This window comes from Chanodichthys erythropterus, chromosome 10 (assembly GCF_024489055.1).
Source record: "Chanodichthys erythropterus isolate Z2021 chromosome 10, ASM2448905v1, whole genome shotgun sequence".
Classification (NCBI taxonomy): Eukaryota; Metazoa; Chordata; class Actinopteri; order Cypriniformes; family Xenocyprididae; genus Chanodichthys; species Chanodichthys erythropterus.
Genome location: NC_090230.1, coordinates 11,632,501 through 11,648,792, shown reverse-complemented (window position 1 = coordinate 11,648,792; position 16,292 = coordinate 11,632,501).

The following is a 16,292-nucleotide window of genomic DNA, read 5'->3' as shown; positions in this document are numbered from 1 at the left end:
TATACTGTACATAAATCCATTTGGAAGAGGGCTGATACAATAATACAATATGTATACATACATATACATACACAGATGAGCCAAAACATCATGACCACCTGCCCAATATGCTGTTGGTCCACCGTGTGCTGCCAAAAAAGCTCTGACCCAATGATGCATGGACTCCACTAGACCCCTGAAGGTGTGCTGCGGTATCTGGCACCAAGAAGTTAGCAGCAGATCCTTCAAGTCCTGTAGGTTGCAAGGCGGAGCCGTGGATTGAACTTGTTGGTCCAGCACATCCCACAAATGCTCAATTGGATTGAGATGCGGAGAATTTGGAGGCCAGAGCAACACCTTGAACTCTTCATCATGTTCCTCAAACCATTTCTGAACAATGTGTGCAGTGTGCATTATCCTGCTGAAAGAGGCCAATTCCACCAGGGAACACAATTGTCATGAAGAGGTGTACCTGGTCTGCAACTATGTTTAGGTAGGTGGCATGTGTTAAGATCTGATTCTGAGGCTTGCGTGCCCTTTGAATGTGCTTTCGATGGGGGACGGGTCATTATAGGCACTCTTGATTGGTACCATAAATACAATTTTAGGTAACACTTTATTTTAAGGTGACGTAGTTATACGTTACTACATGTAGGCTACTTACTATAGTAATAACAGTAAATTACCCAGGTAAAAAAAAAAGTACATTTCTATAATGTACTTAAAGTGCTCTATTTTCACGCACTAATTTTGTACTTAATATACTAAAAATAAACGAACTCTGGAGCGGTTCGAATTATATATGAACGCAACACGGACCAAAGACATGTAAACGAACCAAAAACAGGAAGACGAGACCCTAAAAAGTACAGAATCCTCACGCGTCAGTCTTTTTTCGTCATAGTCGCGAGTTTCAGACGCGCGTCTCCACACAGTAGATAATTTGTGTGTGACGGATGGATTCCCGCCGCTGTTTTTACTACTTTACACATTTTATAAGCTCTTCACGAGTTCCCAGCTGGCCAAAATACCATCACATGCAGGCTACGCACACACAACGAGCGCATTTACCTCAGCACACAGCATTGTTTTGGATGTTCGGTAAGTTCCGTCTCAAAATAGGCAATAATCTGAACGCTAATTGGACCAGGACTAAATGTTTTTTTTTTCTTCTTTGGTCCGGACCAAACGAACCGAACTAAAAGTGTGAACACACCCTTAGATACTACTTATAGTACATTTGAACCCATAGTGTGCTACAAGTGGTAACTAAATATTTTTTTTTAAATACAGAGATAGTATATTAAAAGCACATTTAAGTTCATATTTCATGGTGTCTCAAAATAGTTCAGTTGAGTACACTTAGATTATCTTAAGAATTTTGTGCCACAAAATTTGACCTACTCACCTTGCCATAACCATTTGGACCTTGTTGCTCAGATCTTTATGCCCATTTCTCCTGCATCCAGATTACGAGAACTGATTGTTTGCTTAACATCTAATCTACTCAGACCTTAATAGGCCTTGTTAGGAGATGATTAGTCTCACAAAGCCAGACCTTCAGATTGACGGCAGAAGGTCTGGACTCCATAGTGGCTTTCATTGGCCAAGGACTGCCCAGATGCAGTCTGACTGACATGTAATACAACCACGAACCACAGTTTGTTTTGCTTCTTGTCATGTTTAGGGGCGTGAAAATGTAACGTTGATGTCCCAACAATAATAGACTGGCATGTAAAACTCTTGGATGTATTTTAAAAAGTCTATGCCAAGAACTTTACATTCTTCACACACTTTTGAAAATCCAGCATTTAGTTGATGCTGATAAGTGCTCACTGTCACAGTTATAATGGGGGTTTGGCATCACGCCATCTTTGTTTCCAGGCAGACCATTACAGAACGCCACACGCGTCTCCCAGACATCCTGTAAAATTCAACCAATCAGATGACGACTTCAAAACTCCTGAAGTCTTTCCAAATTTGTGTGCCATATGCATCAGACGTTCAGCCAACGGCCCATGGGCGTGATGTCTGAGGCTGAGACAAGGAGATTTAAAGTGCAATAAAATTTAGAATGCTCACTTATTCTTTTATATATTTTAATACGTACAGGTCAGAATAAATACGTTGTTTAAATTTTTACATAAATAAAAATGTTATACTGAATGACAATGGAACATTATTTAACCCACATTTTGACATTTTATTCTCCGAAAACCTATTTCAAACCTTAAAAGTATATGTTTTACCTGCATTTAATGTGCTTTATGTATATAAAATCACATTTGCAAATTTCTATTGATGTGGACATCTAAATGTCTTTGACCCATATATATATATATATATATATATATATATATATATATATATATATATATATATATATATATATATATATATAGAATGTTTCATTCATTAATACAATTTATTCACTATAGTTTAAAAAAATTTAATAAAATATGACAAGATCTCAGAGTTAAACTGTGTCAGAAAAAAAAAAAATATATATATATATATATTTTAATTATGTCAGATAACACTTAAGCAAAACATGGTCAGGTCGAAGTGTCTGAATAATTTTTGGTTCCAAATTGTTAACAATTTGACTGGAAGTCCACAGTATGAAGAATTTTTGGGTATAATATGTCACAGTTTACTTTATTTTGCTATCCTCATCAAAAATATAAAAAATGTCTGAATAATTTTTGGTTTGATTACACATACACACACACATATATAAAACTAATTTAAACATGTATGTATAATGTTATGTATAATGATTCATAATGAGGCCAGTTTTTCAAAGCAAATTATTTTTCTTTGCATGATGTAATATCTGCTCTGCACATCATCCCAAGTTGCATCAGCAGAATGAATAAATACTTTCATAAAGGCCTAAACAAAAAATATTCTGTACTTGGCAACATTGTACCAATGTTACAGACTCTGTGCGTACCGAGTGTCAGTAGGCCATAAACACCTTAATAATTTACATTTATTGATAAATGATAAAACCGAGCCAAACCTTCCAACAGCCCTCACAAAACATCTCTGCAAATATTGGCCGGCTTGTTGGCTGGTTGGGATCCACAGCACTCCTACAAATTGAACAAGAACAAGAAAAGAGCTAAAAAGATTATCCACAACACAGCTGAGACTGCCAACTGTGATTATCCATAAGCACTCGTAGGCAAGTGGTATTAGTCACGAGAAAAATGAGATAGGAAAATGCGGCAAGAATGTATTGGAGGATGCACAGATGTGAAAACGTCAGTCGTTAATCTCTTTATGTTTAAATTCCTTTTAAATATAGCAGTGCGCAAAATCGTTTGTATTTTTTGAAGATGGGCACTGGACAATGAGGAAGGTCTTGGAGGAAAACTGCCATTTTCATAAGCATAATTAGTGCCTTTTTTTATGAGATTCACTACGCAAGGCTTTTTAGTTTATGAGGCACAATTAAATGAAGAGCAAGCTGTGAATGTTCTTCTGGATGGGTTTATGGAGCAATATTTTCTTTGTCTGTTTAATAACGACCTCTGAGAGAAACAAAACTGTTGTTTGTTGGCACTTTACCTAAAAACAAAGTTGAAAACAAATGCATTAAATTTAAAATAAATATATACACACAATATATATATATATATATATATATATATAAAATTAATTTAAAAAAATGTTGAGTGGCATATATATATATATATATATATATATATATATATATATATATATATATATATATAATATACAAATAAAAATATGGAGAGTTGCATATATATATATATATATATATATATATATATATATATATATATATATATATATACTTCTGCTAAAATGTTTCATGAATTTCCATCCAAACTTGTTCTAGTCCCTTGACAGGAAAACAGGCATTCATTAGTCTACTGCAACAGGTCCTGAAGTACTCCCTCCTCTCCTTAATTTTACTCACTTACGCCAACATCTGCCTCAAATTAACATGCTCCTTCAGGTATGCAAATATATGCAAATGTGTGGGTGGTTGGCCCCTCTGAGCTTTGAAGTCGAAGTACAGAGGAAAGGAAAGGTTGAAGAATTTGGAAAGCACGCTTTGGTAAACATCTGTTTGGGCCTCTGCGCTCACCGTCCCTGGAGAGCTAATGAGCCAGATTCAACTAGAGCAAATGTAATCAATGATTACATCCGTGATTAATGGTTTAAGTAGTTCCACATATTTTTGTTTTCCTGTATATTATTGCATTTAATGAACAGTTGTTAAACAGGTTAGAGCTCAAATAAATAAATAAAATATCTCTCTCTTTGTGTGTAAATATATATATTCTGTCTGCAACAGAACTCTTTTTGTTTTATTTTGAGATTGTATCTGAAATACAAGTTACTGAGTAAAACATTCATAGCTTAGCATGTTTATCAAAATGTCAGTGCAAGACACAAATGCTGATCAAAGACTTTCAAGGTTTTCTGATCTGCTGGGTAAACATGATCTAAAAATATGCCTTGAACACTGAAGCAATGCTTGTTGCAGTTTTTTGGCGCCACTCAAAAATACAGTGGCCACAGACAGTATTTGGTCACTTAAAGGGTTAGTTCACCCAAAAATTAAAATTCTGTCATTAATTACTCACCCTCATGTCGTTCCTCACCTGTAAGACCTTTAGAACACAAGATATTTTTGATGAAATCCAATGGCTCAGTGAGGCCTCCATTGCCAGCAAGATAATGAACACCTTCAGATGCCCAGAAAGCTACTAAAAACATTAAAACAGTTCATGTGACTACAGTGGTTCAACCTTAATATTATAAAGTGACGAGAATACTTTTTGTGCGCCAAAAAAACTAAATAACGACTTTTCAACAATATCTAGTGATGACTGATTTTAAAACACTGCTTCGAAGCTTTACAATTTTAAATCTTCGAATTTTAAAAAATGTTAATTGTCTTGCTGTTTTTTGGCGCACAAAAAGCATTCTTGTCGCTTCATAACATTATGTAGTCACATGAACTGTTTTAAATATGTTTTTTTCTGGGCACTGAAAATGGTAATTGTCTTGCTGGCAATAGAGGCCTCACTGAGCCATCAGATTTCATCAAAAATATCTTAATTTGTGTTCCGAAGATGAACTGAAGGTCTTATGGGTGTAGAACGACATTGAGTAATTAATGATGACAGAATTTTTGGGTGAACTAACCCTTTAAGTCACAGGTTTAAGTTGCCTGGACCATATTCACAGTGACTTTCTGATCTCAAATTTTTTTTTTCTTTGTGTTTTTCTCAGGCTCCACAAACATTTAAAAATCAGAATATATGCAAATATGTTTAAGCTCTGTTCTAAAATCTACAAAATGCTCTACACAGACAGCAACTGAATGAATGGAGACTCGCATTTGATTTCATAGAGTTAGCATGTTGCTAAGCTAACGGAACAATACTGTAATAGGCATAAAAAATAAATAGTGCAAATAAAAATTGGATAAAACAATCCATTTTAAAACTGTTTTAAATTTTGAAAAGTTTATTGTTCACCATCTTGGATCTCTCGACATAAATCCTGTAATAGATCCAGATTTTTAAAAAAAAATCCATTGTTTATCATAATGTATACTGAGTTGGCTCACATGACTAACTTTTGTTAAGGGAACCATAGTGAGCATCAGTGCTTTCTGGTATTCACAATGCACTTTTTTATACGTTTCAATAGTTTTCAGGAATTGCTTGTCATTACATTGAGCAGTACATTTTAACCATATTTCAATGACAACAGAAGTAATTATCAAATTAAGTGCTACTTAAGTTGGTCAAAAAGCACTCTAAAGTTCAACTAACTACATTTAATCTAAATTTAAACTAATACATTTTCATTTAATGGCAATTAACATGTAAGTAAGTGTCTGAAAACATTACATTCATTAGTATATTAGTATATTCTTATAATTTCCGTAATAAGTACTATTTTTAAAAGTAGCCTGTACTAAAATGTACTTCTTTTTCACAAGGGTATCCATTGTTTTATCCTTTAAAACCTATCAAATGCTAGCTTTAAAATGAATGCCACTTGTTTTGATATTGAATTATGTAATGCAAAGACATGGATTTTTAATTGTAGGACTACAATTGGTGGACTACAATCAGGGTCTAGAGGAAGAGAGAACACAAGCAATACAGAATGCAGAGGTGCATGCATGCTCCTGAACTTTCAGCATTAATTGGGCTAATTTGATGCGGCCGAATGCATTTTTAGCACGTCTTCTCATGACTTTTTAATATGAGCACTATAAAAATTGGGAAAGATGGGGGTTGGAATTATTTTTGTGGGTCAGAGGCAGCCTTCCTGAAGACTTGTAGAATCTACTGTGTTTAATCAAGTAGGCTCGTTAAAAATAAACCGCCTGTGATGTGATGGTCCTCACCATCCACGTGATTGCCTCACATTTAATTGCAGAGCAATAATCATAGACTCGGATGCTATTTATGCTGACAATGTGCTGTGGTTGTGTATGCTTATGATGCAAATTTGAGGGGCATTTACACAGGACGCATTACTTGTGTTCAAAGCAGCTAAACGGAATGCATCGGAATGGAACAAAGTGCAGGAATCTTGAGGTGGGTTTTTGAAGGTTTAATAACTTTTTATGTTTGTTTCACTCCCTCTCTCTCTCTCTCTCTCTCTCTCTCTCTCTCTCTCTCTATATATATATATATATATATATATATATATATATATATATATATATATATATATATATATATATATGAAATGGAGGCTGTAGGGTTCGTTCAGGTCATTCGTTCAGGAATCAGACTACACTGCTTGTACTGCATGCGTTTGATTCACTAAAAAGAACTGGTTTATTTGAGTCATTCGTTCGGGAATCGGACTACACTGCTTGCGCTGCATGTGTTTGATTCATAAGGAGTCATGAAGTCAGTCTACACTGCTTACACTGTTTCAGTGTAACAGTGTCAGAGTCTTTTAGCACAATATTCCCTCCGCATTGGAGGATGAATGCATGTGCGAGAAACGTATCCCCGCGTCATTCCCTTCTGGTTTTTCTTTTAAAAAAAAAAGGAAGGCTTTTGTACTATAATCTGAATTCCGTAAATGTTGGGACGTTTTTTTTTTTTTATTTGAATAAAATGAAAACTAAAAGACTTTCAAATCACATGAGCCAATATTTTATTCACAATAGAACATAGATAACATAACAAATGTTTAAATGGAGAAATTTTACACTTTTATCCACTAAATGAGCTCATTTCAAATTAGATGCCTGCTACAGGTCTCAAAAAAGTTGGTACAGGAGCAACAAATGGCTTAAAAAGCAAGACATTTTGAAAAGGTTCAGCTGGGAGAACATCTAGCAACTAATTAAGTTAATTGATATCAGGTTTGTAACATGATTAACTATAAAAGGGATGTCTTAGAGAGGCAGAGTCTCTCAGAAGTATGGGCAGAGATGTGAAAGAGTGCGTAAGAAGACTTTACAAAACTTTAAAAAACAATGTTCCTCAACATCAAATTGCAAAGGCTTTGCAAATCTCCTCATCTACAGTGCATAACATCATCATCATAACTGGAGAAATCTCTGTGCGTAAGGGACAAGGCCGAAGACCTTTATTGGATGCACGTGGTCTTCGAGGCCCTCAGACAATACTGCATCACTCATCGGCATGATTGTGTCAATGGCATTACTAAATGGGCCCAGGAATACTTCCAGAAATCACTGTCGGTAAACACAATCCGCCGTGCCATCTGCAGATGCCAACTAAAGCTCTATCATGCAAAAAGGAAGTGATATGTGAACATGGTTCAGAAGGGCTGTTGTGTCCTGTGGGCCAAGGCTCTTTTAAAATGGACTGTTTCAAAGTGGAAAAGTGCTCTATGGTCAGACGAGTCCAAATTTGACATTCTTGTTGGAAGTCGTGTCCTCAGGGCTAAAGAGGAGGGAGATCTTCCAGCGTGTTATCAGCATTCACTTCAAAAGCCAGCATCTCTGATGGTATGGGGGTGCGTAAGTGCATACGGTATGGTCAGCTTGCATTTTTGGGAGGCACTATGAACACTGAAAGATATATAAAGGTTTTAGAGCAGCATGTGCTCCTCTCCAGATGACGTCTATTTCAGGGAAGGCATTGTGTATTTCAGTAGGACAATGCAAAACCACATACTGCAGCTATTACAACAGCATGTCTTCATCGTAGAAGAGTCCGGGTGCTGAACTGGCCTGCCTGCAGTCCAGATCTTTCACATAGAGGAAAATACGTCAAAGACGACCACAAACTCTTCAGCAGTTGGAAACCTATATCATGCAAGAATAGGACCAAATTCCAACACCAAAACTCCAGAAACTCATAACCTCGATGCCCAGACATTGTCAAACTGTTTTGAAGGAAGAGGAGATGCTACACCATAGTAAACATGCCCCCATCCCAACCTGTAGCAGGCATCAAATTTGAAATGAGCACATTTTGTGCATAAAATTGTAAAATTTCTCAGTTTAAACATTTATGTTATCTATGTTCTATTATGAATAAAATATTGGCCCATATGATTTGATAGTCTTTTAGTTTTCTTTTCTTTTTTTTTTTCAAATTAAAAAAACGTCCCAACATTTCCAGAATTCGGGTTGTAGACTCCTCAAATCCTTTTTACAGTTGAGTTCAATTTAACATTTGACTGTAAACGTTAATGTGGCAAAAAACAGGTCTAACTTTACATGATGTTTTAAAATGCAGCAATAGTGAAATTAGACCCTGAAACAGCAAGACATGAAATAAATGACTTTGCATGCACAATTAAACAATAATGCTCCCTATGTGAACGGCCCATGCCTCATGCTATTCTAATATGATGTTTAATGTTCAGACATTCTTTTTGATGCTCATCAGCAAATGGACCAACAATGCCTCCATAAAAATGCTGGAAATTTATGAGATGAACCAATATGTTTTAACTTGCAGTCACTAGCCATAAATTCAACAGAATGTGTTGAAAAGTTATTATCGGAGAGAGAGGTACTGTACAGTAAGCTGCCACTGTGGGTGAACCGTTTGAAATAAAAGTCGATTTGCCTGAGGGAGACATAGTCTACAATCTCCATCTGCAGTTACCCATGCAGAAACCAGAGACCTCAAACACCTACACAGCTCACACACATACACACAATCAAGTTATGTTAAATAATGCAGAAATACATACATATAAGGGTTATGATCTTCCGTCACATCTGTACATAATGTATTTTTCTTAACTTTGCACTGTTTAACTTTCTTATGGGTACTCTATTCAGTGCCTGATTAGAAATGACAGAAAAACACTTTACTAACTGTGGAATTATTTATGTATTTTAAATTACATGCCAAACTATATTACCAAAGCTAAAAAAAGAGAGATAATTTTCTTAGTTTTTTTCAGTTGGGATTCATTTTCATCTGTTCCTTACACAACAACTTTTGAAGACTTCTGAATATTACACACAGGTCTGACTAATTTTATAGTATTTTGTTGTCTTTTTTTGGGGATAACTATGGAGTCAAGAATACTTCTTACTAGCTCTTCAGAAAAAATATCAACATATGAGTAAATATTGACAGACTTCAGACTTTTGGATGAACTGTTTCTTAAGCCTCTTCTGAATAGTCCTGTGGATTTGGGTGAAAACTGAGGCACATGGAATGAGAAAAAGGGTAGAGGAAGAGAGAGAGAGAGAGTGGGGAAGACGGAAGGAGAGAGGTACGAGGAACAGGTCTTATGCCCGAGGACAATTCTTCATGGTGACAGAGAAGTAGGCCACTGCTAAAAATGAACACTTGGAGCCCAATCTCTCTTACTCACAGATAGAGGAAAACACATTCAAGAAAATAAGTGCTTCCTCTGTGCACACAAAGGGGAAAAACTATAATTTTCAGCAGACACAAACATTTTAAAAGTATTCTTCCTTTCAGCGAAGAACTTGAACTCTGTTGGGAAAATTCCCTAAGAATTAATTGCATTGTTTATGTGGACATGCTTTCTGCTTTGTTTTGGTGGCCAATTCACTGAAGGAATATTCTGAAAATCAGGTAAGGTAACATATAAGGGTGACAGCAGTTTGAAGTAATTTTATGTTTTTAACCATCTTTATAATCATATATCTTTTAATATATATATATAATATATACTTCCACACGCTGCTTGCCTCATTTGATCTCAAGCGAGTGGCTACCTCAGCTACCCACAAATCAGGTAACCAATTGGACTTCATCTACACACGCTGTGGCTCCACCGACAATACACTGGTTACTCCACTACACACCTCAGACCACTTTCTCATTACTTTCACACTCAACCTGACCCCCAACTCATCACACACCCCACCACACGTCACTTTTCGCCGAAACCTACGCTCCCTCTCACCATCTCATCTATCCTCTTCGGTCTCATCCACACTTCCTCCTGCTAACCAATTCTCATCAATGGACACTAACACTGCTACTGACACTCTCTGCACCACTCTATCATCTTGCTTAGATGATTTCTGCCCCCTCTTAACCAGACCAGCCCACGCCACCCCCTCTGCCCCCTGGCTCTCTGATGTTCTCCGTGAGCATCGGTCTAGACTCAGGGCTGCAGAGAGGAAGTGGCGCAAATCTAAAAATCCTACTGACCTTAGCTTATATCAGTCACTCCTTTCTTCTTTCTCTACTAATGTCTCCAATGCTAAAACCTCCTACTATCACACTAAAATTAACAACTCAAATGACTCCCGAACACTTTTCAAAACCTTCTCTTCTCTTCTTTGCCCTCCTCCCCTCCCTCCCACATCAGTTCTTACAGCTGATGACTTTGCCACTTTCTTCACACATAAAATAACAACCATCAGCGGCCAATTCTCCACACCACACACTGACAAGAACATCTTAATTGAAAACACACAAATTCTCCCCTCCTTCTCCATGCTTTCTGAGGCAGATGTTTCCAAACTCATTCTTTCCAATCACCCTACTACCTGTCCGCTAGACCCTATCCCCACTCCTCTTCTTCAGGCCATCTCCTCCTCAATTCTACCTGCACTCACTCACATTATCAATTCCTCCCTTCACACTGGAACATTTCCCACAGCTTTTAAGCAAGCTAGGATTACCCCACTGCTCTGAATCCAGCTCTTTTAGAAAACTACAGACCAGTATCCCTTCTTCCTTTCATTGCTAAGACACTTGAGAGAGTTGTATTCAACCAACTGTCTACTTATCTCTCACAGAACAACCTCCTTGACAACCACCAGTCTGGTTTCAAGAGTGGCCACTCTACTGAGACTGCCCTGCTCTCAGTCACTGAAGCCCTGAGACTGGCACGAGCATCTTCAAAATCATCAGTACTCATCTTGCTGGACCTGTCTGCTGCCTTTGACACAGTGAACCACCAGATCCTCCTGTCTACACTCATGTCGAAGGGCATCACGGGAACCGCGCTCCAGTGGTTCGAGTCTTACCTCTCAGGTAGGTCCTTCAGGGTATCTTGGAGAGGTGAGGTGTCCAAGTCACATCATCTTGCTACTGGGGTACCTCAGGGCTCTATGCTTGGTCCATTTCTCTTCTCCATCTACACGTCATCACTAGGATCAGTCATTCAGGATCATGGTTTCTCCCATCACTGTTATGCTGATGACACACAACTCTACCTCTCATTCCAACCAGATGATCCGACGGTTGCTGGTCGCATTACAGCCTGCCTGACAGCCATTTCTGCCTGGATGAAGGACCACCACCTCCAACTCAACCTTGCAAAAACGGAACTGCTTGTGATCGGTGCAAACCCAACACTTCATCACAACCTTTCAGTTCAACTTGGGTCTTCAACCATCACTCCTTCCAGGACAGCCAGAAACCTTGGAGTGGTGATGGATGATGGTCTAACCTTCACAGATCATGTTGCAGCAACGACCCGGTCCTGCAGATTTGCCTTGTACAACATCAGGAAGATTAGACCCTTCCTATCTGAACATTCCACACAAATTCTTGTCCAAGCTCTTGTTCTATCCAGACTGGACTACTGTAATGCTCTCTTGGTTGGCCTTCCAGCATGCACTATCAAGCCTCTGCAACTGATCCAGAATGCTGCAGCAAGACTGGTCTTCAACGAACCGAAGAGAGCGCACGTCACTCCTCTCTTCATCAGTCTGCACTGGCTGCCAGTAGCTGCTCGCATCCAATTCAAGGCTCTGATGTTTGCTTACAGAACGACAGCTGGCTCTGCACCGCTATACCTTAACTCACTACTTCAGACTTACGCGCCCTCCAGAAACCTGCGTTCTGCAAGTGAACGGCGCCTTGTGGTGCCATCACATAGGGGCACAAAATCACTCTCACGGACCTTCTCCGGGACTGTTCCTGGCTGGTGGAATGACCTACCACGCTCTATCCGAGCAGCTGAGTCTCTAGCCATTTTCAAAAAAATGCTAAAGACGTATCTTTTTCGTCAGCTCTTGACCCAGTAGTAGTAGCACTTACCTTGACTAATATTCTTCTCCTATCTGTGTATTTATTTATTTAAAAAAAAAAAATAAAAAAATAAATAAATTTCGCTATGAGCACTTTACTGACATAACTGTGACTTCACTCAGCACTTACATACTGTTGTTCTCATGTTGATTTAATTGATTCTACTACTCTCATTTGTAAGTCGCTTTGGATAAAAGCGTCTGCTAAATGACTAAATGTAAATGTAATGTAATGTAATGTAATATATATATATATATATATATATATATATATATATATATATGCCTACGTGCTGCGTTAACGTGAGACTCTTATCGGGCGATTAAAAAAATATCGCCGTTGATCTATTCTCAAAGTTGGGTTGGGAGCTAGCTATGATGACTTTCACCTTGATGTTTTAGCGCGGATGTATACCTAGCCGAACTGACCCTTCACAAAGACCCCCCTTAGTTACTGTTGCTTTGTCCGACAAGCTGTGGCGCTGTCACTCCACACCGCTCCACACACAGTGACAAATGCATCAAGGAGCAAAGAGGATACTGATAACACGATGACAGACAAGACAGAGCAGGTTACTTATGATATTTAACAAAGTCCCAGCTTTAAAACCGTGTAGTTTTTTAAGAAATTCAAACAATAAAAACCGTTTTGTTGCTCTTTAATGTGTCGTGACCATGGTCGTGACAGAATCGTCTCAGCTCAAGAAGCTCGTAAACCGATCATCTCTTACTACGAGTCCATTTATAACATCAAATAAACATGAATGAACATGAGAATCAATATTGTTTCAAATGCGAAAAGATGTCAATATACACAATTTTTCAAGTTTAACTCCACCGAGGTTAATTTTCTAACTCCTATCTGCTTTGTCGGACAAAATGGCGGATTACTTTTAGTTATTTGCTGCGTCCAAATTTGCCTATTTATACTACGCCCTAAAAGTGTGTACTCTTTCTGTGAACAAAAAGTACTTACTTTTGAGTGTAAGCCTACATAAATAATTATTAGTCACTCAAACAACCTCTCAGCGTCGATCATACATATTCGCCATGTTTTGTAGTTTTTAACACTTTTTACTCGTGTTTGTAGTTCTGAACTGAATCCTTGTCCAACGCGCAATGGGTTGTGGGCAATATTAGCCTTTATAGTGTGCACGGATCCACACTTCGAAAATCTACTGGAAATAGTAGACCATCCGGGGACTTTTGGCATACTCTTTTCAACATACTATGCTTTGGGACACACTTATTTTAATCTCACATACTATTTAGGATGGATATGGACATTGGGACGCAGGGACAATTTGGGTATCTTACATATTCTGAATGTTTTCTGCAGAATTCAAATGAGCCATTTTATTCTAGATTAATTCCAAGATTAATCTAGATTAAAAAAATGTATCTATGCCCACCACTAATATATATATATATTGATTAAATGCATTAATAATAGTTTCTAATACTTTGTGCAAGTTGTTTCCTCACCAAAATTATGTCACTTCCTGAAGGAACTGGATCTACAAAATAACCAGACATGATGCGATAAGATTTCAGCAACAAAATTAATCTCAAATCACAGCCAATTAGAAGAGCGTGTGGGTGGGCTTTCTTCGCAAAAGTTCGAAATCAAATTAATAAACATTGCATTATTTTAACATTATTAAAAATACATACTGAGTGACCGATATAGGGTAGGCTTTTGTCATAGAAAACAATTGTTTGTTGAGTTCAAAGTTTGAACGTTCTTGTTTCTTTTCAAGATCTGATGTTAATTAGGGCCTATCCATTGTCATTTTCAGTTATTCTATTAAGGTCAAGCAAAATGATAGTGTTAAACTCACATTAAATTCTTAAAACATTAAATAAAGAACATAATCAATACCTGAGATTATCATTGCCATACTTTGTATGTTGTTGTTGAAATAGAAACCGTTTCTAAAAAAAGAGTCGTCCCGTATCGCTCTTGGATGGTTAGGAGAAAAACCATAGAAAAACTCATGGGAAATGCCTTATATCACGTGTCGCGTCAGGAAATAGGAAATATAAATCAATTTACAAAACAAAAAGTTTTGTTTGAATCAATGATTATAAAAAAAAATTAATATAAATCTATATTATATTTAATAGTATTACTAATTACTATAATCTAAATCACGTTAAAGTTCAAACCAAAGTATTGAAATTATATAAAATTCTTTCCATGTGTATTTAATCATCACTATGGTTATATTTTATTCATTATGGAAACATGAAAATGCACTACATAGCAGGAATGATCCAAGTGTGTATTATCACCTTTTACTCTGAGTTTAAAGACTTCAAGTGCAAGATTTATTTAATGACTCGCTGTAAGCAGACTCCTTGAAAGATTTACAAGTTTACATTAACACATCAGCAGAAGGCAGAAAACTTCTGTATTTCATCTTACAGCATCCGGTCCCATGTATAATGCATGTTGCTTAGGTCAGAAGACTTGTTATATTGCTTTCAAACTTTATTGCTTCTCTGATCGAATACGATTACAGATGCCCCCAGTTTGCATCTTCATCTCCCAGCATGAAGCAGTAATGGAATTATGCCTCCTTCTACACTACATAGACCATGCTCAGTGTCACTTACAGTTGCAGCTACCAAATTTAATTAAGAGGCATAAAGGGTATGTTTCGTTTCGCTATGCTGAGGATATGGGGTGCAGTATATTCTGTAGCAAGTTTAGGACTTATAATTGCTCAGGTTAAGCAGAGGGTAATTTTGCACTCCTTGCCAAGTTTGTGTTAAAGTGCCTCATTAAACAAGACAAATGAGAATGAAAAGTTTGGACACAGCCCATTTCATTCCCTAGTTGCTACATTTGATATGTTCAGAAAAGCATACTGCTTTTCATATTATATATTTTACCATTTCCAATTTGACAAAGTAGCAGAAAGAAAATCACAATTTTTATACCTTTTTCAGACTGTTCCAATTGCATACTATTTTCTTATAAAATTATTATTTTCCTGTCCTTGATTCTAAATGGTCAATAGCTGTGTTTTATTCACGATAAAACACGGCTATGATCGCTTCACCCAACGGTTCTGTGTATCACTACACAACACTCTTAGCAACGTAAACTATATGTTCTCAATTGATATTGTTCATTGAAGCTGACTGTATTATGTAGAAGAGTATTGTGAGAAAGAGATCAAGTGAGCGAGTTTATTACCTGTATTCAGATTTAACATTTTCCTTCAGGTCAGTCCTAGTTCATAATAAAAAAAATCAGTTTAAATGTCCGATGTATTATCTTGTCCTTTTAACATTTAAGGGGTTTTCCCGTGACTGACAGCGCTAGTCAATGCATTTGTCAGTTGCGTCTTGTTCCGTGTTCACAACCATTCAGTCTTTTCAATGTAAAAGTCTTCGTTAATGACTGACACACTCATAAAGACCGTCTTTGCCGCCATCTAATGGCGTGAAAATGTAACTTCTGTTGCTGTTCATGGTCAGGGACAATTTTTTTCCGGCGGAAGGAAGGGTTTTAGAAAGTTTACTTTGTGAAAGTTGCATTGATACATTACGAGAGCACTTCGCGTCATGCAACGCCCTTCAACCATGAGGCCCGTGACTTATTCACAATACAGCACAGCCTCTCGTACCTTATTGCTTACATATGGCATAAAATTCCCAAATTACATGCTATATAAACCACTACACTATGCACACTGCATTGGGTACTGTGTCCCACAATGCAATGTGACAAATTAACCATAAATAGCAACAACCACAATTTTTTAATGTTTCTTTAATAACTATAATAACTATAAATTGGTCCACTTGGTCAATTTAGCATGCG